The 25946-nt window shown below is 42.6% G+C and overlaps 1 protein-coding gene and 1 long non-coding RNA gene across 5 annotated transcripts in view; one reads left to right on the top strand and one right to left on the bottom strand.

The window, feature by feature from the left end:
- Nucleotides 1-25946, bottom strand: part of ror1 (receptor tyrosine kinase-like orphan receptor 1) — a 95539-nt gene that overhangs the window by 63431 nt on the left and 6162 nt on the right. The window contains exon 1 of one of the 3 annotated variants that reach the window (XM_068320159.1): nt 8163-8300. The exons of the other annotated variants lie outside the window; for them this stretch is intronic. The gene's annotated coding sequence lies outside the window, so the exon portion shown is untranslated. Of the gene's footprint in view, nt 1-8162; nt 8301-25946 lie in introns of those variants that run through there. 3 annotated transcript variants of the gene reach the window in all.
- On the top strand, nt 1419-3743 carry LOC137599305 (uncharacterized). 2 transcript variants are annotated; one of them, XR_011036786.1, is made up of 4 exons: nt 1419-1624; nt 2660-2759; nt 3070-3185; nt 3484-3743. It is a non-coding gene; the product is annotated as an uncharacterized lncRNA (long non-coding RNA). The 2 variants fall into 2 exon arrangements; XR_011036785.1 differs by lacking the exon at nt 3070-3185.

The following is a 25946-nucleotide window of genomic DNA, read 5'->3' on the forward strand; positions in this document are numbered from 1 at the left end:
TATCCAATAATCTAATTTATTAACTTGTCTCCGGTGCTTTAAGTCGGGAAACTGTTACAATCGATTCCTATGGAAAACGAGCGCTAATAGTTAAAAAGCTAATTCCCTCTGGGCCTGACGGTTTTGCTTTAGTTGGGGGTTAAAGGCAGGCGGCGGTGTATGGAAGTTAACAGTGCAGTGCAAAGAGGGACAGACAGCATGAATGAACACTTTGTGGAAGGTGAGGTCAGTAATGACATGTAAATACAGGGTCCAGGCCACAAAATGAGAGGACAAATATCCTCCGTTTGCTTTGCCCTGGTCGAGTTGTCCGTCAATGCGAGTTTGTCCTGTTCCTCGGATCTACTACGTGCGGTGTCAGGAGGCAGGTAGAACGCCAATCTTGGTCTGTGCCATCGCTCCTCTGACGCATTTTCAAAATGGTGAAATTAAATTCGACTTTTCTTACCAAGGAATGAATCTTTATCTGTGCTCCATTTAATGGATACTACTCCACTCCATACATTCAGCGAACGATTTTCCAGGAAATGATTGAAACGAAAGAAACTTCCTTGAGTCTCAGTGTTATCCTGTTTCTCTTAGATTCCCAAAAGTTTTAAATCAAAGAAAACTTCTGTCTAGATTTTGCTAACAGAAATTGTGGACATTTCTGTCTTTCCCAAGTCATCAACATTTAGCAGATTGTAGAATTTTCTTTACCGGATAAACCTGGGAGACTGTCAGTACCAGCTGCCCTGAGGGAAAAAACCATCTAGAAGGTGAAATTAGTGGTTCAACCATATATCCGGGTCGGATGATCAATCTACAGGTCAGGACTATTGAGGTTCTACACAAGAATTTCCTCTGGGATTACCTCGACCTGGTGAAGCTCATCAGGTTTCAGGTACTGTTGCAAAAGCTGAAGGTTCACTTCCATGATGAAACGGCTGAGACAAAACTAGCGGTAGCCTGGCGCTAATTGGTTGTATCCTGTCTCAGAATGGCGGTAAACTGCTGCACATTCCGTCCAACAAACTGAATATTTAACTTGTAACTCAGAAAGTAACAAGTTAACGACAATAGAACATCTTTTATCCTCCTATTATAGATAATACGCCTAACAAGGTTTTTAATAGCTGGTTTTGCCAACAGGAAACTGTTGAACATTCCTTCTGGGATTTCTGTCAAACTACAAATATGTACCGACAGGCCTCTGAGCTAGACTGATGATACACCTGTCAACGCTGCCACCACAACCTCCATGAAAACTTGCAGATGATCATCCCAGTAGAGCAAAAAGATCCCTCCGTTCCGTGGTGAACATTTGTTGTTTTGTGTTGCCCGGAACCACTCCCATAAAAAGATAGAGGAATGGAACTTATTAAAATCACAGAGACTGTATTTTAGGGTTGTATTACTTTCCATTGCACAGACAAAACTGATCAGTGTGCTACATTTTACGATTTCATATAACAGCAAGAGGAGCTGGTTCCAGAAACTGTCGCCAAAGGACTTTTATATGCTATTTATTGGAGGACTGGAATGGAGCAGAGGGGGTGAACTGGTGAACCGTGAGGACAACCAGCAAGTCTATGTGGTTACATAAGAGATATGGGAGGACAGACAGATGGTGCAGGTACAGGAGGTAAGATAATATAAGATTCAGATGGTATGTGTCTGTTTGAATAGCAGAAGCTCACTAGAATTGGCAGTGGATATTAAGAAATATCTTCAGAAACTCTGAAAAACAGATTTTTACTGGTGTGGTGGTGAGATCACGCATATTCTGTGACTCATACCGTGGCAGTTCTTCAGAAACTGTTAACTGAAACATAATCTGATTTTAACATACCATTAAGTTCCACCTTTAGGAACAATGGGTTTTGTTTTTTTCATTCCAGTGAGATGCAGCCTTTACCAGTCCATACCTTTAGATTAACTTTCAGCATGTCTGTGCAGAGCTACAAATAAGAGAGAAAAAAAAAAAAGAAAAGAATTGTGGTTGGTGCTGTTGAGTCCAAGCCAGGTTCTCACCATGTTAAAATGCAGTTTTGATCCTTTAATGCGAGGGCTGTTAAATATTTTCTGCCTGAAACCAAGAGGAGACACTTAGTCTCTTGCCTTCAGTCCAGAACCATGAAAGCATATTTCTGGACTTGTCGTGCTAAGAGAGGAACCAATAGCAGGTAGACTTCTGGCCAAGAGCGGCTCGCCAGCTCCATCGCTTCAGATACACCATTGAATACGAGTCCCTGACTGTACGATATAATTTAAAGGAGAGAGAGATGGTCTGCTGAAGTGCTGATGGCGTGATTCCACCGCTCACATTCCAGTGAGCTGATAATAGCCACTCTTCACAATGCTTGTGATTCCACCAGATGCGCTGCGTTTCAGACGCGTCTCTCCACTCTGTTCCGTTTAAAATATGTGCCTTTGTGTCTATTTTTTCCACGCCAAGTCGTCCAGAGAGGAATGAGTCAGGCAGGAAGTCAGACAACAGGGAAAAGGCAAAGGACATCCAGGCAAATTTCAAAATAAAACACCAGGCAGACTTTCCGTTGAGAAATCTATAGACTCCTGGGACACATGTTTTCATATTCTTCTGACACTTTCATTTTAACACAAGAAAAGCACCAATGACACTGCATTGCATGTTTTCCTAAATCTTTTTCCTTGATAGTCTTGAGAGAATGCAGCCATGTGGGCGAGCTGCCTGAATGCCAATTGCAGTGTACTGCATCCGCGATGTTCCATTCATCTCCGACTGCTTCCCACAAATGGTGAGCGCCATCAGATTTTCTGCAAAACAGTTTGGGGTTGACGTTATATATTCTCTCTGTGGTTGAGATCTGGCGGTCGACCAGGCCAAAACATCACCGACCGAATGGCGCTAAACCCATGACTTTGTTGTTTTTGTCATGAGCGCGCCGGCTCATTATCTAGTTGAAAAATGGTCTCTTGTCTCGTCTTTCCACTACATAACTTGTTTGGGCAGGGAAGCAATGCGTTCTGTAATATCTCTTGGTACTCATCTGCATTAATGGACTTTTTTTTTTTTTTTTTTGCATCGAAACAACTTGCCAAGATCAGATTGCAGAAAAGACCTCCTCCGTGTTTCCTAGTGGAGAGGCAATCTGGGTTGAATTTTTCATCTGACCAATGAGGACAGTGTCATGGAGCATTAGAATTGATTCAGACCTTAGCAGGTATGTAAAATTTAGATGTTTATGAAGATATTTTGACACAAAATGAGGACGTACCCAGAACGTACCCACATGAAACTACACAGAAACACCACAACGATAAACATTCCCATGATGCAGGTAGCATCAGTGCCATTTGCTTCTGTGTATTTATGTGTTTTCTGTAAAAACAACCATTGACTGGTAATTATAGTAGCCACCAGTGCCCAGTGTGTGTACTGTTGCTGATTGCTAGCGGGATGGCTGAATGGGCTTATGAGGGATAATTTAGCAACAAGTAAATCATCATCTGTACTTACAGTCCAGGACTGAACGCTGTTAACTGGGAGGCTGCTGGGAGTTTGGAGTAGTTAAGGATTACTTATCCTCCAATTTACCACAATATGGCCCTGATGGAACTCATGGAGGATGGAGGTCTGTTCGCTAATGACAGCCCAGCTCTCCTCTCATAAACATCCCATTTCTCAACTGGTCTCCCGTCATGCTGCACCGCCGGTCTGTCATTGGTTCACAACGGAGCTAAAACACACTCATTCACTTGAGCAACATCTTAACAAAATAAAAGTGCTTTTTTTGGGAGGATGTGTTGAAGTGGATTTTTTTGTGTGTGTGTGTGGTTTTTAAAAATATGCCTTCCATCCCATGACACACCACTACAACTCCGTCTCTGCTGGGGACGATTCTCAAAAAACAACAGCTTTTAAGACTAGAGGAGGGAAAAAAACAAAACACGAGTTCTAATTCGTTGGAGAGTGCGAGTCATTTTGAAGTGGCTTGTAAATGTGGTCATGTGTGGTTTATGTGTGCGAGGCTGATTTCCCCCTGTAAAGGCTGAGGTTTTGTTAAGCTGAGCGGAGTGAGGTGCTCCCCACGCGTTCCTGCTGCAGTGATTTCAAATCCAGATCGTGACCTCCATCACATTCCTTCCTCCGATCCCCGCCGTGCTCGATATGATGGAACGCAATAAAAACGTACTCCTTCTCACTGACTGATGTCCTGCTGCACCGTCCGCTCCACGCACCGGTCATAAGCAACTGTCTTAAGTGGTGTGTGTGTGTGTGTGTGTGTGTGTGTGTGTGTGTGTGTGTTCACACTGTTGAGAGTGACATTAAACAGAGCAAGATAGTAAATTAACTCTTGTCCTCTTTTCTAAAATTATTGCAAAAGAACAAGTTAAAGAATGATCTGTCTGCATCTTCACTATGATCTCTGACCAATACAGGAGTGGGAGTATGGGAAATGCGCGCACACACACACAAACACACACACACAATGGGTCTGGTCTCTCCACACTGCAGAGGTAAGAAAATGCAGGTCTTAGACTCCCAGGTCCAACAAAAACAGCAGTGTGTGTGTGTGTGTGTGTGTGTGTGTGTGTGTGTGTGTGTGTGTGTGTGTGTGTGTGTGTGTGTGTGTGTGTGAGCGTGCATGCAGCGGTACACTGTGCTGTTTAGGCCATGTGCAGCAATGTCAATAAACGGAGGCGATGCAAAACCAAACAGAGAGAGCTCAGATTGAGTCGACAGAATGGCAACCAAACCAACGTCTGACAAATCCCTGAGGTCCCATCTTCTTCAGAGCATGAAGACTCAGGCGACTCATCAAAAACAAATGCAAACACTGGAGTAAGATGCACACACTGCACCTTTAAGATTTCTTCCATTTGTGTAGCTCTTTTCATTTCTTATAAATCAAAGATTGCCTGTGGGAAAGCCAAGCTAGGCAGAAAATGAAATGTATAATTGCACAGAAATACAATTCGGTGACACTGCTAGAAATTTCACAGGCCAGAACACGATCAAGGTAACATCCAAACGTACGACGTTTCAGGTCCAGCTCAGTCCCAAGACTTTTGTCTATGTTCTACATGTCATTTCAAAGTTCTTTCAGGGGAGATGAAATCACCACTAACACTGCAGGTCATGAACTGTTGCACGGAGAGAATGGCTTGAACTGAAAAAAGAAAAACATGGTGCATTTCAGAAGACTGGTGCATCACGGCCATTTAATGAAAAATTAAAAAAAACAGAAAGTGCAATACTGGACCCTGAGAATGAAGTCAGAACACACAGTCGATGCTAGTTTAATTTCTTTGTGAGAAGAATGGAAACAAAGACTCTTCAGTTGTGTATGAAATATGGTTAAATTAACCAAAGATGTAAAATCGTTTGCCATATTTTCTCACTGTAACAGTTGGTCTGCTGTGGGTCTCAAGATGTGTTCGACACAATGGGGGGGAATAACTGCGAAAACACAAGTATGCTGCATCTTCACTGCAAGCAGTAATGGATTGAGCAGCTCACACTGAAAATTGTCATGTCTTTTAATGCCCCCCCCCCCCCCCAATCCACCCCTCTCATGGTTTCAGTTATCCACAGATGCCTGCATTCAATTAGGGTTTCAATGTCAAAATGCCTGTTTTTTGAGCAACACTCTGCAAAAAATGAGCTGGAATGGGGAACAAAAAGGAGGATGAGATGAAGGAATGAAAAAGTGAGATGTGAAAGAAAAGAAGAATCATAATAAGATATTATCACTCGGCTTTCCAGAGCCGAGTGTCGCTGCTTTGTGCCTCTTTTACGAGAGCTACTCTTGAAATGATGGCTGCAGAAAGGAGGAGAAAATTAAACAGAGCACTAAAAATTCAGCGCAAAAGTAGGCGTATCACTGACAGGTGGGTTAAAAACTATTCTTGCAACAAAAGACTTCAAAAAGGTTGCATGCAGGTGTGTACCAATAAAAAACATCAGGAGCAGAACTGAGATTTAACCATTAAAAACACTCCCTCTCATATACACACATACACACACACACTTGGTATGCAGCATTGCTTCACGACTGACTTGTTTTTTCCTGTGTTGAGCTGTGGTGATGCAGGTAGCCAATCCCGGCCCACCATGAAACAAAAACAGTTTTTTTTTTCTTTTTTTTAAACTTTACATGTTAAAAAAAACAAAAAAAAACCTCTGCAAACCAGATGTCAAACACCTTGGGATCCCACTTCAACAGAGTTCACTTCATTTACCATTGGTGTGCTCAGCAGTCAGCTGATTGTGACAAATATTGTGCACAGTATTTACATGGGATTGTGTGCTGGGGTGTATATCCTTGTCTTTGGTTCTCATAAATAGTGCATGTGTGAACAGACATAATGCATGTTCCTTTCCGTACACATGGGACAGCGCTGCCCTTATCAGAATGTCTATCCTTGTCTAAATCGCTGCCACGGTAGAGGTGTGTGTGTGTACATTTGTGCCACAAGGGAAAATCCTTTGCGTGGTCCGGTTTGAGTGTGTGTTTATTAAATGGTTATGGGTGGTCCTTTTTCGTTTCATTCGCTTTGGGGAAAAACGGCTTCACACCGATGCCTTAGAAAGGAGGAGAATCGGGTACAAATATCACTAGAAATTAAGTTTGAGTTTTCTTTAAAACAACACAACAACCTGATGTTCCTTTGAGGTATTTTAGAAAAATATGCTTACATTGGACAGAACATGAGGAAAAAAATTGTGTATTCAAACCATGACAGGTGTTCATCCTCCAACTAAACATCTGTAATCACGTGAGGCTCTTAACCGAACCTGTAAGAAAATACAACCTCCATTTATTCACCCCATGACTGTAGAGCTGCCCGTATCTCAGCATCAAAATCAATCATAGTCAAAGTCAGTGGAACCGATAGTGCATCAGGAGATACTGCCAAGGTGTGCTGCATTGTGGGTACTCCAGAACGCTATCCATCATTGCCGGTAAGGAGGCATAGCGAGCTTCATGCACGCTTTGATTCTAAAAAAGGAAGTTGTGAAACTTGTAGAGTTTGCATCTTCTCTGTGTGGATTCCCTCCCGGTTCTCCGGTCTCATCCCACCACAAAAAAAATATGCAATAAAACTGCTTATTCTCAATTAACCAGGGGCGAGAATGCTTGTTTGATTCTCTATGTGGCCCTGCAATGAGCTGGCGACTTGTCTAGGGTGTACCACACTTTGGAACAAACGTCAGCTGCCTCTCGATGCTAAACAGGATGAGCACTTACAGACCCTTTGTATTTCAACATTGCTTTGGGTTTGTTTTTGGTTTCTTTTTATATTTTAAAAAACGAAAATCTCAATTTTAGATTTTTTTAGTATCAGTTTCTGCAAACAATAAAAAGTCCTGGACTATGGCAGGGAGAGCTCATGGTCTTCTAGCGTCACAAAAAAATAGGCATGCACATACACACATTCAAAAGCAGCAGGGTTGGGGGGTGTAACACCCCATGTCTCCCCCAATAACATACCAAATCCATCAAGGTACCTCGGCATCCAGCTCTGAAGGCTGTCACCGCTGGAGGCACAGAGGGTTCAACAAACAGCACCAGTGTCTGGTGTCGTGTGTCGGTCAGAGACCTCGACTCATGACTACCATATAAAACACAATTATTGTCATACACTCCAACAAACAGCACTATAATTAATATTTAGTGGTGAAAATGTGATTTGTGATCATTTGAACAAAGAACTTTGGTTCCAAAATGTTCTTTTCTGGATTAATTTAGACGCTGTGGTACATTTTTCTATTTTTAAATACAAACGGTTGCTTCGGGAAACCCTGGGCCTGGAAAACAACTGCTCCATGATTCCATGGCGTAACATTCATAAACAATAAAACAAAAGGGCAAGTGAGGAGATATGAATGTGAAACACATGAATAGAAAAAGAGAAAATACTGACATACAAAGCGAAGATAGAACAGGACAGAAAATGATTTACCAGTAATTCAGACCATCCGGTCATGTAACCATTGTCGATTATGCTATTCCTTCCAATAACAACATACTACTAACGCCGTTTTTGTCACTGGTTACCACAACACAAGGTCGCACACAAAAGACCGCACGCCAGGATGAGCTGCACGCAGACAGGAAGAAATGCCCTCAGTGTTCTCATAACCCACAAATAAAGAATATTGCTCTCTGATAATTAAAAACAAATGAGATTACCCAGTCAACTCTCTTCCTGGAATGTCACCGAGCTCTGCTGGGTCAGGCCACTGGATGGGATCCACGGAGCGATGGGATCCAAACAGCGTTGGGACGGGAACGATGGGAAGAGAACGAGGGACTAACGTATGATTATGTGTTCAAATGATGGAGTTTGTGTAAACTCGCAGAGTCAAGAATCTGACAGATTGAAATAAAGACATCAGTCTCCGCTTTAAAAAAAAAGAAAAAAGATGGCTGGACTAAATTGGAAAAATAAAATGTATGCAAAATATAGAAATGCTCATGTTTCTACTGATGAGAGGTGGGTGGATATGAGTATGTGTTGGCAGAAGAGGAGAACAAGACCTGCCAAACTCTTGGAAACACCTGGCGGATGGCAGGGAGATAATTATCAAGATAAAATTCCCACCACAGTGATTACCATGAGGATTTAGGCTCCACCACAAATTTAGCAAAACATGGTCTGGGTGTCAAGTTGGCTGTGAAATCTGTAGGAAAGTATCACTGGTTTTAAGTTGGGTTTGGTATCACTAAACCCAACTTACAACCACTGAAATCCCAAGAATAAAAAAAAAATAACTGCAGCAAAAGGCACCATTTCAATAAATGTTGAATGGTTTTAGAATTAGTCTCCAAAAACAAAATGTAATGAACAAGCAGACAGAAAAAGTTCCATCTTTTGTTACTTCGCATTAAAATTGACATTGACAGGCTGCAGTTGCACTTCTGTGTTTTCCGCAAAAGTAAAATAATTACGCAACTGTATCCGGAGCAAAATCCAACATTAAACATGTCAGTGGATGAGGAAATCTAACTTATGATAGCTGTTTGCAAGAATGGTCGGCATATACAAGCCACTAGTGAAATAAACAGAAATGTGCTTTAATATTTCATACTGTCACCCCAATTGCATTACATTTGTGATTGGCGCTCTATCGTGACACTCACACACACACACACACACACACACACACACACACACACACACACACACACACACACACAAACACACACAGAGAACGTCTGTTTCCTGGGAGCTGATCAGCCAGCTAGCCATCAACAGCCTTTTATTCACAAAGACCCAACTGGTGTGAATAAACACGTACAAGCATGCAAGAGAAAGATTCCTGTACACACACACACACACACACACATACACACACACACCCTGGAGTCCGACTGGTCCGCCTGTCAGCAGACCAAAAGGTTCCTTTGTCCTTTGATAACCCTTGTCCAGCCTGCTCTACAGGAGGCAGCCTCCCTAAGAAGCCTTGCCCATGGCAGGAGCTTTGAGCTGGGGGCAGAGACCTGAACAATGCCCTCTCCCCTCTAGGGGACCAGTTCACACAGGGACCTCTTATGAAATCTCTCACAAACAATGCCCTCCTCTTTCTCTACTTCCTTTCCTTCATCCTGTCTCCTGATATGCGGGTACATTTCCCCAAGTTGTGATTCATAGTTCTTCAAGGTATCAATTGATTTGTAGAAGGATATTTTGCAGGGGTGCAATCTAAGCACTAAATGAACAGGCAAATCAGAGAATGCCAAAGACCAACTACGCTCTCTTCACATACTGGATTAAAGATGACTGCCTACAGGTAAAACATCTCTTAAACATCTCCCGTTCAAAAGCGAGGGGACGGCTCAAAATCATCTGGTTGTCTGACCTTGAGTAAGACAAATTTCATGAGCCAAAAAGAAGAGAAAGAAACGGTAAGCCAGAGATCAAAAGAGACAGGCAGGGGAGAAATGGAGGAAAAGCAGAGACAGCCTGGACAAAGAAACGCTGACCTCTGCTTTGAGTGAGACGGACTGAGAGAAGTGGAAACTGGTGGTAAAAATTCTGTCTTCAGTTTTCACCAGTTGTGGAAATCTATCCGGTCCACTCACCACAGTAAACACTCGCCCATCCATGAAGCAAATTTCATGCTTTATCCTCGCTATTTATCCATCTAAATATCACAGCTAGCAGTAAATAAAAAACAAGACAAATCAATACAAACGCATAATCTTTAAATACACTTTGACTTATGTTAAAATGATTTCAAAAGATAGCCTACAATAACAAACAGCTGTTTGACAATGACAAATCTAAAATCAATCACCTTTATTGCCTTTAAACTTTAAAAGATGGTACAGAGATGTCTTCCTAATATACCATTTAGGGAATCTTATTTTCGGGTTCATCCCCAAATCTGTCTTTGTCTTTAGAGATAGAAGTCTTCATACCTAATATCCCTGTCAGCGTGAGTCGGCGGTGTTGTGAAAAATGATCTAGAGCATATTGAAGTGAGGAATGATTTCCCCTGAGCCACTTGTAATTGCTTCAAGCTTGGACCAGACAGGACAAGAGCAGGAGGCCTGGCACAGGAAGCTGGACAGGAAATGGTTTGAATTCTACCAGCGAGGGAACACATTGGTTTGCCCAAAAAGTGGGTTGGGTAGATGCATTGTGACACTGTCGTCAAGACTATTCAATTAATCTTCTGAATAATGAATCAACGCAAACATAAAAAGATAATAGATGCACTATGTATAAGTCTATAGGGACTCCTTTGGAGTTCTGGTGTACCCTGTGACATTTTCAATATCTGCAGTTACTTAAAAATGTCCACGTTCCCCACAAGAGGTCTGGTTCCTAACTTTATTAGGGGGGTAGGGGCAGTCCCATACAGAGACTTTGAAGACGTAAAGGTCGGACTCACACTGTGGCTCCCCAAATGTGGGTTGAAAATGTGACTACCCACAGAAAAGACAACACACGAGCGATCGTCTACAATCAATCATTCAGAGAGAAAGAAATGCTGCCTCTGTTCAGGGACGATACTCAATCTGAGATCAGGACATTTATGATTCTCAACAGTCTATGGGATTCTTTGGAAGGAATTGTTGATTTAATTCAAAGAAAAGGTCCAATTTAATCTAAAATCCTCCATCCAGTCATAAACAAAACAGTCTGAAGTAGGTGTTTGTTTCAATATAAATGGCCCTAGAGATTGAAAATGGCTTTGCTCCCTCTCTTCAGGACAGAAGACAGTTGTGAGTGCTCGGCCGAGCAGACTGAGAAGAGCTGATCTAAAGCACTTCACCCCTCGAACAGTACAGCTGTCTCATTAACCCCAAAGGCTTCCATGATTGAACAGAGACCAGTTGGACCACCAGCGAAAAAGAGAACACCCTGCAGCCATAAAGAGAAAGCAGGTGAAAGTTAGAGGCGAACTTGTGAATGGGAAGAGGACTTTTTCTCAAGCAACCCTTTTCTCTGCCCAAAGCCTGGGACAGTCCTTTTGCCATCTCGCCATCTCCTCCCTCTTTCCCTCGCTTTCCACATTTTCTCCTTTCTTCCAGTTTGGATTAGCTCAGCAGGACACCAGCATTCCTTCTCTACTGGTCGTCTTTATCTAGACATTCCCACTCCTCCCAGTGTCCTCTACAGCCCTGCGTCCTACCAACGAAACCAACTGTTCCAGAAACCAGCAACTGTGATTTTCCACTTTATCTGACAAAGCTGCAGGTCTGCTCGGTTCAAACTTGAGGTCCAGGGCGCCCTTGCAGCGACTTTGATCTGGAGTCAGTTTTGCTCTGCTGTCTACCTGTTGTGAGGTTTTGCTAAGGGGTGAGATAACTGATACACAGCCATACATGGAGGGGAGTTACACTCTATACCAGTTGCCCCACCAGGGAATGCCAGGATATTGTTGCAGCCATGTGCTAATCCTATTACTCCAATTTTGGTGTTTATGTTTGACTTGGAGTCAAAGTTTAGGCTACATGTTCCTTTCCTTGCCAATATCCCACTTACTATTGGCCGGAACAAATGTAGTATTTCAAAGCTGTCTCACTCCCAACCAGAGAGAAATTAAATCAAGTTTGTGGAAAGTTTAATCTATTTTAGAGAACTAATTACGAAGCCAAAGGCGAATGTAGTACATTTCATGATCCAAAAAGTATTCCCTCTCCCTGACACCCCCTGCCCTGACCTCTGAAATAACCGCTGATAATGTAAAAAATAAAAGCATCCGTTCAAATGAGGGCAGAAAGATCCAAATGTGAAATCAGAGATTTCATTGTTGAAAATTTCCATCTTATATCTAGACCTCTACATTTCTGCTGCAAGTCTAATTTGTCCAATGTTTTCCTTTTCCCTTGGCAAAGCGTTTGTTTAATTCAGCCAAACTATGCAATGTTTGAGGTCTTCGTAAGTCCAAAGGAGATTTGTGAGTAAGAAAACTTTTATCAGGGGCATCTGCTCTTTCATATACATTATATGGTGGTATTTTCCAGAGCATATTTCCATGATGGGGCTGCTGCAATCATAACTTACCCTTTCCTGACTTCTAGACTTTTGTGCAACGTTCCGGTCTTGTAAATACAGACAGCTGGAAAACCATACAGTCTCCGCAGTCTGTTCCTAATGATCAATGAAATCCAAAGCTCAATTAGGTCACTGTATCTTACAAATTCAAAGTTTATTGTATCTATACACAACTATCACACCACAAATAGACACTAAATGTTATTGAGGTTTGGACTAGCAAGGATTTACAGCAGCAAGGGGAATAAAAAGAGTCTGCAGGTATAAGAACCATCTGCTCACAAGGAAGAGGCTGCATTATAACAATATGACAGCTGTCAGCAATGATATACCAACAGCTAGGTTCTACATATGAATACATCCAATTGCATCCAAAACCTGAAAAGCACATGTGGCCCTGAAGACCAGAGAAAAAAGGATCTTTTAGTATTATATTTTAATCGAGGTTGAAATCCGGGTATTGGCGCTACTTGACCCCGACATATGAAACAGACAACAAGAAAGAGAGAAGAGACATGAAAGAGTGATCAAAATAAAGGAAAAATAGGAATGTTAGAGAACTAGTGAAGACAAATGACAAAAAGAACAAATCGGAATGGAGGGCAGACACAAGATTGACGGGGAATCCAAAAAACATGCGAGCCAGCCTTGTGCTGCTTAACCCTTTTAACTGGCTTTGAAACAGACACACATACTGTATGTGTTCACACTAACAATAGGAATCCAAGTATCTATAATCTTCCAAATAAAAGTGCACCAACTCTTTGCGCATAATCCTAATGGTGGCAAATAATCCTCATAATGCTACTTGTTCTTTCATTGGGCTTCAACACTTAATCCTCCATCGTAGTTTGGCCTTTCCACAACAGATACACATATTACTGTCAGCGTACACGTGTGTGTGTGTGTGTGTGTGTGTGTGTGTGTGTGTGTGTGTGTGTGTTAGTGTGTTAATGAGACAGATAGAGCTGTTGACATATTGTCCAGGTCATAAAAGGTCTTGTGTATATGTATGTGCGTGCTGCTCTCAACTCTTCGACTTAGTTTACACAAGAAGGTCATTTTAATCAGGTGAATACCAGGCTGGCTAATCTGCGGGTTTTTGCCAGAGCATAAACAAAGGATATCCCAAGGCTCAGCCGAGATCACATACCTGGAGTCATGGAAAAGTCATTTCTGGAGCTGACCGGAGCGATCCAATAACCTCCTGCCCTCCTGCTCTCATTCACTTCCTCTGCATCACCATCACCTTTGGGTGATAGCTCGTCTCATTCTCCCTGTTCTGCTTCCAGACTGACCACAATCTGACCGAGGAACTTAAACTGGGCTATACAACGTAGACTGAATGTTAAGTGTCCAAACAATCTTTCAGTGTTATTTTCAAATAACCTTCAGCATACAAGAAGGCTCACAAAGTGCAATCAAGAGGGAATACAGAGGGACTGGTTTAATTATCAGTATTTCATAATGCACACAAAGACGTGGAACAAAGTCTCTGTATCCTTCCCAACCTTTTGTTACTACTGCTGTCTGGCATGCCGCCTCACTTCCTGTGGCTGATAACGTATTGATAAAGTTTAGCTCTTTATCTCACCGCCACTCCAGTTAAGGTAGCAGTGGCGACCTGGCTATCAGTCTACGATTAGCGTTTAAGTACATCCAGTCTTTTAAAAAAAAAAGACTGCATCTCAAGAGATCTACCTCTGATACAACTCAAAATTATGTTAAATAATATTATAATTTCATTTTCCTCACTTTTTTCAGGATTTTAAATGACTAAACATCTGGTCGAGTGAAAGTATTTCACTATTTTCTGGAGTTAGACTTTAAAACCAGTCTAAACAGACGAAACTGCCAGAAACTGGAAACTTGATCATTTTAAATCAAAATTTTCACTCATCAAACAATTGCACTTTGCTCAAAATAGGAGCTCATAGTAGTGCCCTGCACTCAATAAACCACAGTATGTACACCCCAGCTGCAAAGGTAGATGAGGACTGCAGAGCCCTTAAGCTAAGTCCTCACTTCTGCACCGAGTGCTATTTGTCTGTTTATTCTCAATCAATTAATAATGAGAGTATAAAAAGTTAACCAAATTTCATACAGCGACTATTTGCATTATAGTTTGATGGCGGCCTTCTGCGATTCTTACAGGAAACTCATTGAGAAGGTGGTTTGAATAGTAAACAGCAGTAGTAAACTGTCCCAGCGGAACAGTGTTTAGGCTTTAAAAAAAAAAACAGGCTTTAAAAAAACCTTTAACCATGAGTAATGTGGTAAAAAATGTTGAGGTTGTTTCTATTCTGAGGCTCCTTCTTATCCATGTGTGTTTATCAGTGCTCTTTTCTGGAGAAGCCTGGAGCCTTGGACAATCACTGACCAGACAAGTGCTTCACCCACTGTAATTGTGTGCGAGTGTTATTCAAGGACACACTCATAGGCTTCCAACCTTCAGAGCACAGTAGAAAAGGAAATGATTGCAATACATGAACAGAAAGACTAAGTCGTCTGAGCAACGAAGGGAATGCATGCCAGAGGGGAGATATGAGTACAAGTGACTGTTGGTGCTTAAATGTCTGAGTATGACAGTGTGTATGCATGAATGTGTCTACGAGTCATAAAGAGACTTAACAACGACAACAAGCGTGTCTTTCCTCCAGATGCTTTAATAAAACTGTCTGGAGTTGCTTGAGGACAAAATGACACTAAACAGCAGATCCGGAACCAAATGGTGCAAAGGGTAAAGCATTATCCTCTCTGTCCGCACAAACAGACGCCCACTTTGTTTTGCCAGACCAAAAGATGCACACTCATCAGTCATGGCAACTTCCAAGCATTCCGGTTATCTTAAATGAGCACACAAACATCGCTCACAGTGCGAAGCACTATTGTGTGAACTTTGCACAATAGCAGTTCTGTGAGTCACACTGAAGGAGAAGGGTCAAACGTAAGTTACGGCGTCTGCATCACACCACACAATCCCTCTTCACAGTGAGAATACTGCTGTTTTCTCAGAGGGCTGTCGATGATTCAGGGACGTCATAAACTACTTCACCTTATTCAAAGTTTTCTTTTATGCCATATGCGTAACATCTCAAGCATGGATGGATTTAGTCAGATTTACCTTAATTATTTTGCCAGAGAGAAAAAAAAAAACAAGAAAAGGGCAACCTAATCAAGAATCTATGCATATAGAATATTACCCGATGAAAATGTCACGGAGACGAGCCAACAAATGAGTCCTTGGAAAACACGCTAACTAAATTACATTTGACAGGGCAAAATGTAAAATCTCAGACTGATTGAACGTCACGTCTCTAAATTGCATCAGTCAAGTGCTCCTTGTTTTTCCAGTAATCAAAACTGGATTTGCACACTAGTCTGCTCTGCTCTTGACCCGGAGTTTAATAAACTCTGGAACAAGATGAGAGAAAATGAGATTTTTCATCAATCCAATCCAAATTAATTTGCCAGCTGGGTTCAGGCAGAGCAAAGCAGTGGGTAAGCTGTCTGTCTATTTCAAGCTACAGGAGTTTTATACTATTTCTTAACCACAGAGCCAGGTGGTCCTGCGGCAATGGGGAAAGCACACGGTGGAAAGAAACCTGGGTTTAAAAAGGGAAAGGCCATAATTTGGAAGTATAAATTAGATCACAAGGATAAGGTGGTGGGATAAAGTCTGACAAAAGAAGGTAACAGAGAAAGAGGGAAATGACTACCAAGTGTCTTGGCCTAGTTTTCCGTCCTCTCAGTGGACCAGTCGATGGAGGGAACAAGAGGAAAGAAGAGGTGGGGGGTTGTAAGGTTTGTCATGGAACACCTGCCTCCACTTAACCCCCTCTCCCTCTCTTTCTGCTTGAGCTGCCTCTTTCAGCCATCTCCTCTCCTCCTTCTCTACCACCCCCCCACCCCCACCCCACTGCCCCACCATTCATGCACAGAATATCCTTCGATCTCACCGGGCCAAGGATTCTTCTTTTCCCAAACATAGAAGGGTCCTATAGTCTGAGTTGGGGCCTTAGAATTTGCAGCCTAGAGTTTTAAGCCAATCATTTTGGTTGGTCGATCTGTGCGATCGCCTCAATAGCTCTCACAGTAGGCAGCTATGCTAGGGAAGCAAAAATGTGAAATCGAAAGAGCCAAAGGAAATGAACTGTTTGACAAAGTTGGGAAAACTGTTTCTAAAACAATATTGTTCCACCATTTATAATTTTACAGTGATGACAAAATGTGCACATTTTTCTCACTTTCAAACAATTAGACCGACAAAGCCTTCCATCCGACTGCTGGTTCTACCAATTAAAAGCCCGTGTTAGGTCAGGAGTTATTCATTTGACATTAAAGGGGACATGGGGTCCCGCTATTCAGACCCACCGCAGGCATCGACTCCCCCCTCTCTCCTCTTTTCACCCCGCTTTCCATGCCTCATAAAAGATTCGCCCCGCGCCTCCCCACTTACTCGCCACTCTCTTTCACTCCCTTGTTTGTTCACTCTCTCTCTTCCATTCACTATTCGCTTCACCTCTTCACCCATACCTCTTATATACCCTCACTATCATCAGAAGCACACTTTATCATAATCACCCATTATAATGTGATAGCTATTTGATTACCAATAACCACCTTTCATTGTTCTCTTCCCATTTTGCCCGTTTATACCCTCTTTCTACCCCTTCTTTTTCCATTCAAGGTAATTAAAGCTAGATCTGGGAACTCCATCATTATTCCCATATCCACAGGACTTGAGTGTATGCCTCATGTCAGTGTGTCTGGTCGTATTTCAGTGAGTGGACGTGTTGTATACGAGCCTTTGCAGACACATTTATACACAGTGCATTGAATAGGTCACTGGCCCTCAGTGACAGGTTATACAGTAGCCCTCCGAAAGCCCTTTGTCACAACAGTTACATTAGGTTTTCTGTTGCAAACACAGCCCATCATTCGCTCTTTCAGAAGTCGAAAGCGGCCAGTCAAGAGCTCATTATAGACAGACTAAATAAGATAACAACATTTTTTTAATGATACAACAGTTGCCTGTGGGGTTTTCCTTTTTTTTTTTACTTGTGACTCCTGAAATCTCCTAAAATAGCTCTGGTTCCCTCTCAAACAAAACAAGTATTGTTAGCTGGAATGGGGCGACAACTGGATTCCACAAACAGTTGAAACTTAGGTCACGGTTTTATTTGAACAATTTAAACATACTATAAATTTACAGCCAATGTTAATTTGCCATTTTAACAATTAAGTGATGAGTTGACCCAGACTAGCCTGAAGACCTCTCCAGAGCCGCTGCTTCTACGCTGCTAAAGGAGGCTGAAAGAGGCCAAAGAAGGGGCAGGTCTGGCCTACAGCTTCGCATTTTGAGGAAGTGTACAGATTTGCATGGGGTACTTTATGGATCCCAGTGGCAACATTTTCTTTTCATTTCCCCCCCATCCACAGGGACATGAGAGTGCAGGGTCAGTAAATGAAGAGCTCTCTGTGGGCCGGTGCACACGCTAATTGTCTGTTTTAGAGAGATTTGAAGGGGTTGGGTGTTCACCAACACAAGCTTTTGAACTCCCCGTCATATAAGTGGGGCTTTCCTACTCGCTACGATGCACCACCCTGATTCTTTATGATCTATGCTTCTTCTGTGAGTCAAGTTTAACTCCTAACAGGCGGGGCGCAGGGCAAAGGGACCAGCATTTGAAGAAGACTAGAGCAGATTTGCAGCATTTGTGTTAAGGGTGCAATAACACCAGCTATGAGACTTCTGGACAAAGGCTAGCCTGATCTTTTGCCTGGAACTTTGACCAAAATGCATTAACACTAAATAGTTGAGTTGATACAGAAATACTGGAGATATTCAAGTATGATTACATATAGTTTTACAAATATGCTGCAAATGAAAAATATACTGCAAGTTAAATATTGACGTACACGTTTCCGTAACTCCCTCCCTAACACTAGCTGATGTGTTTAAGCTGCAACACTGTTTCCTTGTTTATCCAGTAAAACCTGGAAATCCCGAAATGACAGGTTTAGCGTAGAAGGCGTGAAGTCACCTAAATCTCATTTATGAGCCTTGCTTTGATAGACGTGGTTCCTGAAATTACTCTCTGGCTACGGGATCTTTCTTCCTGCCCGGGCAAGAAGGAGGATAAGAAAGGAAATGACAGGAGCATCGTGCCAAACAGGTAATCCACCGAGAGGAGGAAAAGCTGTCAAGACGTTAGACGGAGATGGATTGGAGTATTGTGACATGCACACGGGGGTAAAAGCTGGAGGTTGAACAAAGGGGAGTTGAGGAGACGACAGATGAAGGAAGGCCGAGGCTGTCCGTGAAAACTGTTTAAAGTAAACAGGCGGACAACTGAAGGGTGTAGATAGCTGCTGATGGAGGCTCCACTTTCTGAATGCATGTGCTAAATGGTACGATCCGGGCTGAAGAGAGAAAAGTGATAACATATCACGACTATTTTGCGAAAATAAAACCAGATACTTTTGCAAATTTATCCCAGGATACCACAGCGTGCAAGCATTCAACTTCCAGGAGAGATCATGATGAAATGATAGTTTTAAAAAAAACACAGTACATGTAAACATAACCCTGATGACCCATCACATCATTCAGGGTAAATGCAAAACTCACCAAATGCACAATCTTTTCCACAGTTCACATCTGATCCGTACAATTCGGCATTGTTTACTTTGCATTGCATCCTGCTTGGTCCCCCCCCCCCACTCCCTTTTGTTCCTCTCATCTCTCATCCTCTTCTGTGAACTCCAGCGCTCCTGGTTGTGTCGTATATACTTTATGATTTGCTGATAGAGCGGGCAGACAGAGGTCTTTGAGGGTCACTTGAGACAAAAGCTGCTTTTCAGCTCTGGGAGCTTTGCAGTCTTCAGATAGCTGAAATATGCTGGCTGAGTGTTTGAGGTGAGGGGTAGAAGGGGTGGATGTTGCTCCCAGTCTCCTCTTCCCACAGCAGCAGAGGTGAAAATGACTTTACCATGTGAAGAGGCTGCGGTTGCTCACGCTGTGTATGCAACCCTGCCAAACTGTCCTTCTTGTCTTGTCTTAATTTGATTTCTGAGGTTACACTGGGACGCCAGGACTGAACATCTTACTTTATAGCTATATTCGTGTTCCAAGCAGGGTCACATGAGCATGTTTTAATGCCTGTGTAACCCTTAGCCCGGCTACAAAAGGCATGCAACTTTTGACAGATTGATAGGGAGGCAGAGAAAAATGCAAAAACAGCAGGCTGCTTCAAGACAAGAGGGATTTGTGTGCATGTGTGTGTGTGCTTGTGTGTGTATGTGTGTATAATATGAAATAGGGAGAGTTTGGGCAAAGTCTGAGAGGGAAAACAAGGAAGTTAGATGGTTTTACATCAGGTGAGTTTTCCTGAGGGCAGCTAGGAGTATTTTTCCCCTCATTTAGCAGCCCATGAGAAAAAAAACAAAAAAAACCCCACAAGTTGCCAGATGTGACAGAGAGGGCGCAACCTGCCCACGCACTGTAAACGTGCATGTGTAGACACACACACACACATAAAAGAAATGCAATCTAACTCAGTTTGAATATGTGTGTGTGGCACCAATTTACTCTATTCCGGCATAAGTCGGAGGCAGATTTCTATCTGAAGGAATGCCCGTCTCATTAAAATGAATATCAGATGAAGTAAACGGAGGGTGAAGACATCAAAGGGATGTGCAGGGAGCTGGATAAATCTGGGTTTAAATGTACTATAAAGCTGTTATTATCAGATATTTCACTCCGAACCACACAGAGAATCCAAAAGATAAGTGTCTGCATTCGTAATCAGCGTTCTGCTGTTCCCGTTTACTGCACCTATTTAATGTTTTTACTGTTAATTGTTATGAGCCAATAAAAGAAAAACATGTGATAGTTTGCATACAAAGGCGAGAATGAGCTGCATTAGAATAAAATTAGCTATGAATCCAACTACAAATATATGTAATAACTTCAACATCTTAATATTTTTGGAAATAAGTACCTTATGTTTTGTAGAACTGCGTTGGCCACATCATGTACCTATGGTTCACTGCTGACCTACATTTCCCTTTGTTATTCCACTCCTATCGGCACTGTGTAAAACCGCTGGCTGCTAATTGCTTTCACATTACAGAGCAGCCGGGTGATCTTGGTGGCTTTCCAAGACCACCAACACCGGGACATGGGGCGTGCACATTTCCAAATGCACGCCGCCAATCACCTTCTGGCTGCATTGCTCCGTATGCGCAGACTGAAAGGCAAACATGTAGGACCAGCTACCTGCTATGTCACCAGCAGTAAAACACCTCCGCGCTATTGTCTGAGACCGTCAGGACTACTGCTTTATTGCAGGTGAACCAGGAAAGCCCAGGTAATTGGACTGTCACCTTAAAAAGTAAGGAGGCTTGACTAAGCATTTCTGGAGGCACCTTGTGTAAACCGCTGAGCAATGCAATCCATTCAGCAAGCAAGCAGCAGAGCGCTGTGTGTGTGTGTGTGTGTGTGTGTGTGACTTCCTTAACACCCGTAACAAGCTGACAGTACACTCATTACAAATGGGTTATCTGCTCCAGACATGGAGAAAGAAGACTATTCTTCCTCACATCATCTCAGGAGTCTAAAAACATCACATTTAACTCCATGATGTTGCATATCTCCTTTTTTGAGGGAAATTACCTGACCCCTTGCAGGACACTTCCTGCACAACAGCAAGTGGAAGAGTGTGAACTGATTACAGGCTTCAATTCCAAAACTTAATGGAGTTAAATCTAATTTAAAATAAAGGGTAAATGGATATTTTTAAAAATAGCTTAAAAACTGAGGGTCAGGAGAGGTCGCTCCTGTCCATCGTGGACACACTACTCACACTTCCAGAGTTCCAAAACAGAAACACAATCCAGGATGTAAATGGAATACAAACACTATCTGTTTTGGACACAGTTCTGAGGGGTTCTGGGGGGGGGGGGACGTAGACAAAGTCAGGAGAATTTGTAAAAGAAGAAAGAATCTGAACCCAGGCAAAATCTACCGCAAGACTCTTCCATGAGCTGACAGTAGTTCAAGCTGTGGGACAGTACCGGGGTGTGGGTGTGTGTGTTGGGGGGGGGGATTCGGGTCGACTCCACCTTTGTTTGAACTCCCACTCAAACAGCCATGAATCACAGCTGCAGCGATGTGTCTCGCTCTGAATTATCAGCGCCGGTTCATTTCAAATCAGTGCGTATACAGAGCATGTCAGGAATAATAAACCACCAAGTTCATAGAAAGGGTTTTTTTTTCCTTCTATTTCTGTATAACAGGACCCTTCGGGGTGCATACGTCTACAGCGAAGGGGGCCCCTGTGTTGCTGTAAAACGTCATTACACAATGCATGCAATATTCTAAACAGCTTTGTTCATTTTGAATGAAAATCTCAATAAATATTCCATTAAAGTGGAGCGTAACTGAGAAGAAATGTCTGGAAAAGCATTGCCCTCTCCGCTTCAGTCCAATTACGGCTGTAATGACAAGACAGATGTTATATTTCATCAAAGTTTAGCGACCAAAATGCCGGGAAATTATATGATCTGTGTGCTCCGACCAACGTCCTCAAAAGGCATTCCTGAAAGTTCGACTGTTCCTCGCATCGACACGGCATGATTTTAACTTAATATTGTTGCTCTACGCTTCACATCGTATTTAAGTATGAGAAGCTTAACAGTGTACATAATCAGAGGCTCTTAAATCCTATGTTCCATTCGCTACAAAGGCTGGATGAAATGGCGAGGGAGACGGAGAGCTGAGAGGTAATGAGCTCTTGTGGGTAAAGCTAAGCACCGCTGAGCCAGCCATGCTGAGGTTAAGCAAACAGGCGGTGGGATCACGCGGGCCTAAGCCTCTTATACAGGCCCCTCTGAGGAGAAGATCATTGAGTTCTGATAGAGGGATGGAGGTCAGGAGTCGTCAAAGTTAGAGGGGCCACCAATCCCGGACGGGCAAACGTCCAGTTTTTACCGTTTCAGCTTTTACATGAACAGAACTTGCTTAAGAGTTCATTGAAGTCTGCCGTCAGTCAAACGTCTCAATGAAAATATTTTCTCGTCCCAATATTGTTCTTAACGCTCTCAGCTTTCTCTTTGGTCGAGCCAGTCCCATCCCGATCCTTCCTCGCATGCTCAAGCTATAAATCTTTTCAATGCCCCCACCCCCCCTCCCTCTAAGAAATCGTAATGGACTTCTTTTACTCAATGAACCTCTTCCTCTTAACCTCCCCTCCCCATCTCTCTCCTGCTGGGAGTCGCAGGGCAATGCCGTTTCATTTCCTGCCCTGCTGAAATCAATGCTTTGAAAGAAAGGGGAGAGTATGTGTGTGTGTGTGTGTGGGGGGGGGTAGTCAGGGGAAGACAGAGACAGATATGTAGAGAGACAGGAAAACAAGAGCGAGGTGTGAGAGGACTGTTGGCATGCAGGACACAACCGCACTATTAAGTAAACTTCATTCCAAGTCAATGTCAGCTCTCATAAACATCTTAAATGGCTGTTCAAAGTGGAAATATGAAAAAGTGGGGGGGACTGCTTCAATGGGTAAACTTAAACTCAATTTTCCCCTCAACACTCCATCTGTTTGCCTCAGAGAGAAGTGCGTGGGGGAGGGGGGGGCAATGGCATTTTGCATCCCTGCCGGATAAACATATAAATTCCTGATTGGGAGCATTGGAGTCGATCCGGAGCGGAACTTTCTACATAAACGACATTGATGAAGATTTCATCTCGCTCACACAAAGACAGACGTCTGTCCTATGACTATTCCATACCCTCCTATTACCATTCCAGCCGATCTGACCACAAAAGCCCTCAGCCGCTCAGACATCAAAAGGCGTGTTAACGAAAACCTCTGGTTAACGCATCTGCGGCAGTCAGCGTAACGACAGACTGCGTCCTTCCATCCTGCTATTCTTTTCACTCGCGTCTTTCTGTTTAAAACAGACCCACAATCTTGAGAGTTTTTGGGGCTGCACAGAAGTCATTAATTTTGGCCTTTGAAAGAAGACGCTGTATGGTGAGACCATCAGGCCGAAATGGATTTAAAAGGCTAACAGCAACTGCGTGGGTAACGCTAACGGCATTTCCTCGCCACCGTAAAGAAAGCTTTGAGGGTTCGCCAATGCCCCGGGTGTCAAGCAAACCGTCATGGGCGGACTCTCATGCTCACAGTTTTAGTTTCTGCAAGACGCAAATAAAAATTTTTTTAAAAAGGTAGATTTGGGGGAGGAATTTTGAGAAATGCAAAAAAAAGACCATCTTTTGCTAAAGGACAAAGCTGTTTATATAAATAAATGAGATGATCCTTGACTCTTACCATTTCCACACAGGTGCAAGGATTTTCCGGATGGTGCCGAATTAAGCGCCATCCTGGAGAGCCAGGGGCGGTTTGCTAGATCGGCATTTAACTCGCAGTACAACGGAAGGTTCCGTCACAGTTTTGGACCCTGAACTTCACTGTCACAATTTTTAACCATCGTCTGCAGCAAAAACTGGAGACAATGTGTTCAAACGTTCTAGAAATGCTGGTTTTAAGCTTTAGTTCTCTCTTTGGGATTGAGTGCAATACACGTCACCCTAATGTGAAAGTTTGAGACCCCCTGATCAACAAGACGAGGACCATCAGTTCAAGGCGGCCCCTCTTAAGTCTTTTGTGTGTGAATGAAGTGGCTGGGTAAACACTAGCTGCTGGTTAATAAGGGGCTCGCTTTGAGAACAATGTGACAAAGCTTTTGGTTAAACAAACACAGTAAGGCCATGTCCACAATCATGATGATAAATGTGAAGCCAGAAAACAGCCACGTCACCTCCGAGCCGACTACAACCAAACATTATACTTTTTGACCCAAAAATGTGTTTGCTTTAAAAAGACAAATTGCCCCAACTTTTTCTCACTTTGAGGCGTTCACACAGTATGGCTGCTGTCCTTGATATACAGTATTTATGTTAATGCTGTCACAGCCTTAAATGACTTGGTAAGCCCTCATAGTCAGAGTTACCTCAGAGGGCCCTCCTCCATATAATTCAATTAAACCCTAATTCCTAGTCATTACCATAACCTAATAAAGCTGTCCACACCACTATTAACTGACTGTAGCCAATGTGTATTGGGTCAGTAGTTTAACATAATGGATCGACACCCTACTTGATGGTCACACATCTCACTCTTCTACCTGGTTTCATGTTAATCCATCCAGTAGTAATTGTCAGAGAGCCCTATCTTCACTAAATGCCCAACTTCAAAATCAATCCGGGGGTTTAATCTTGCTATGGTAGAGACTAACAAGTCAATGTACACACAGGTGCTGGTGAAAATACTTTTTCACCTTGAGCTAGGAGGCTGTATGTCTGTAGGTTCTCAGTTATCCAGGTCATGGTTATCCAAAGGTGTTTCAATCAATCCACTGGACTTGAAGAAACTTTGTTGAAGTCCAGTGGATTGATTGAAACACCTTTGGATAACTACAAGGTTGTAATTAAATGTTGGTAAAAAACTGAAATACGGGAATAAGGACTGAAAAGAAAGAATGATAAAAAGCACAAGTATGTCAAACTTGTGCAACAGAACAAAACATGCACATTGTGAGACATAAAGTCATCACCCACAACCAAACAGCTCATCTGAACGGCAATTGCCAAAAAGAAAATGCTTCATCTTTTCAACTCTTGTAATGAGTTTGCATAGCAATGAGAGTAGGTGTCCATAACACAAAAATTTGCAAAATATAGATAAAACCCTGAATTTTCCATTGAAAACAATGAAAGTAAAAGTTGGACGCCTTCATGTTCTTCCTCTATAAAACTTATTTGATGGCCAGAGTCAACTGGTCAACCAACAAAACCCATATAACCCATTAACAGCAACTAATCTAGTGTGAAAACTGTGACAGAATTGTAGTTTTTATAGCTGCTGACTGACATTGGAAAGAAATGAAAGAAAACGGCGCAGCAAAACACACTTCTCACACACTCAGTGCCACACAAACATAAAAAATTCCCGCATCGTTAAGTTAGAGGACAAATCGTAAATCAGGCCTTTGCGCCATCAAAGCGAAGTTAATTCAAACTTAACACAAATGATGACCCGGAAAATTAAAATATCCTGTTGCTAAAGCATCTCCGCTTTAACAGTCCCACAATTTTGTGTGTGTGTGTGTGTGTGTGTGTGTGTGTGTGTGTGTGTGTGTGTGTGTGTATCTGTGTGTGTGTGTGTGTGTGTTGGAAGTGCAGAAACAAGACAAAGTTAAACAAGGATCTGAATGATAGAGCTGACAGAGAAGAATTTGGGATTTTGTGATTGTAAAGAAAGTATGTGATGATGTTCTATTAATAACAGCAGAGTGACGCGTGTATACAAAAATCTCCCCGGAGCTGATGGTCCAGTGGTTTCACATGGTAACCGCCGCATCCCGTGGGTGAAACGGGGCAGCCACGAAGAGAT

This window comes from Antennarius striatus, chromosome 7 (assembly GCF_040054535.1).
Source record: "Antennarius striatus isolate MH-2024 chromosome 7, ASM4005453v1, whole genome shotgun sequence".
Lineage (NCBI taxonomy): Eukaryota > Metazoa > Chordata > Actinopteri > Lophiiformes > Antennariidae > Antennarius > Antennarius striatus.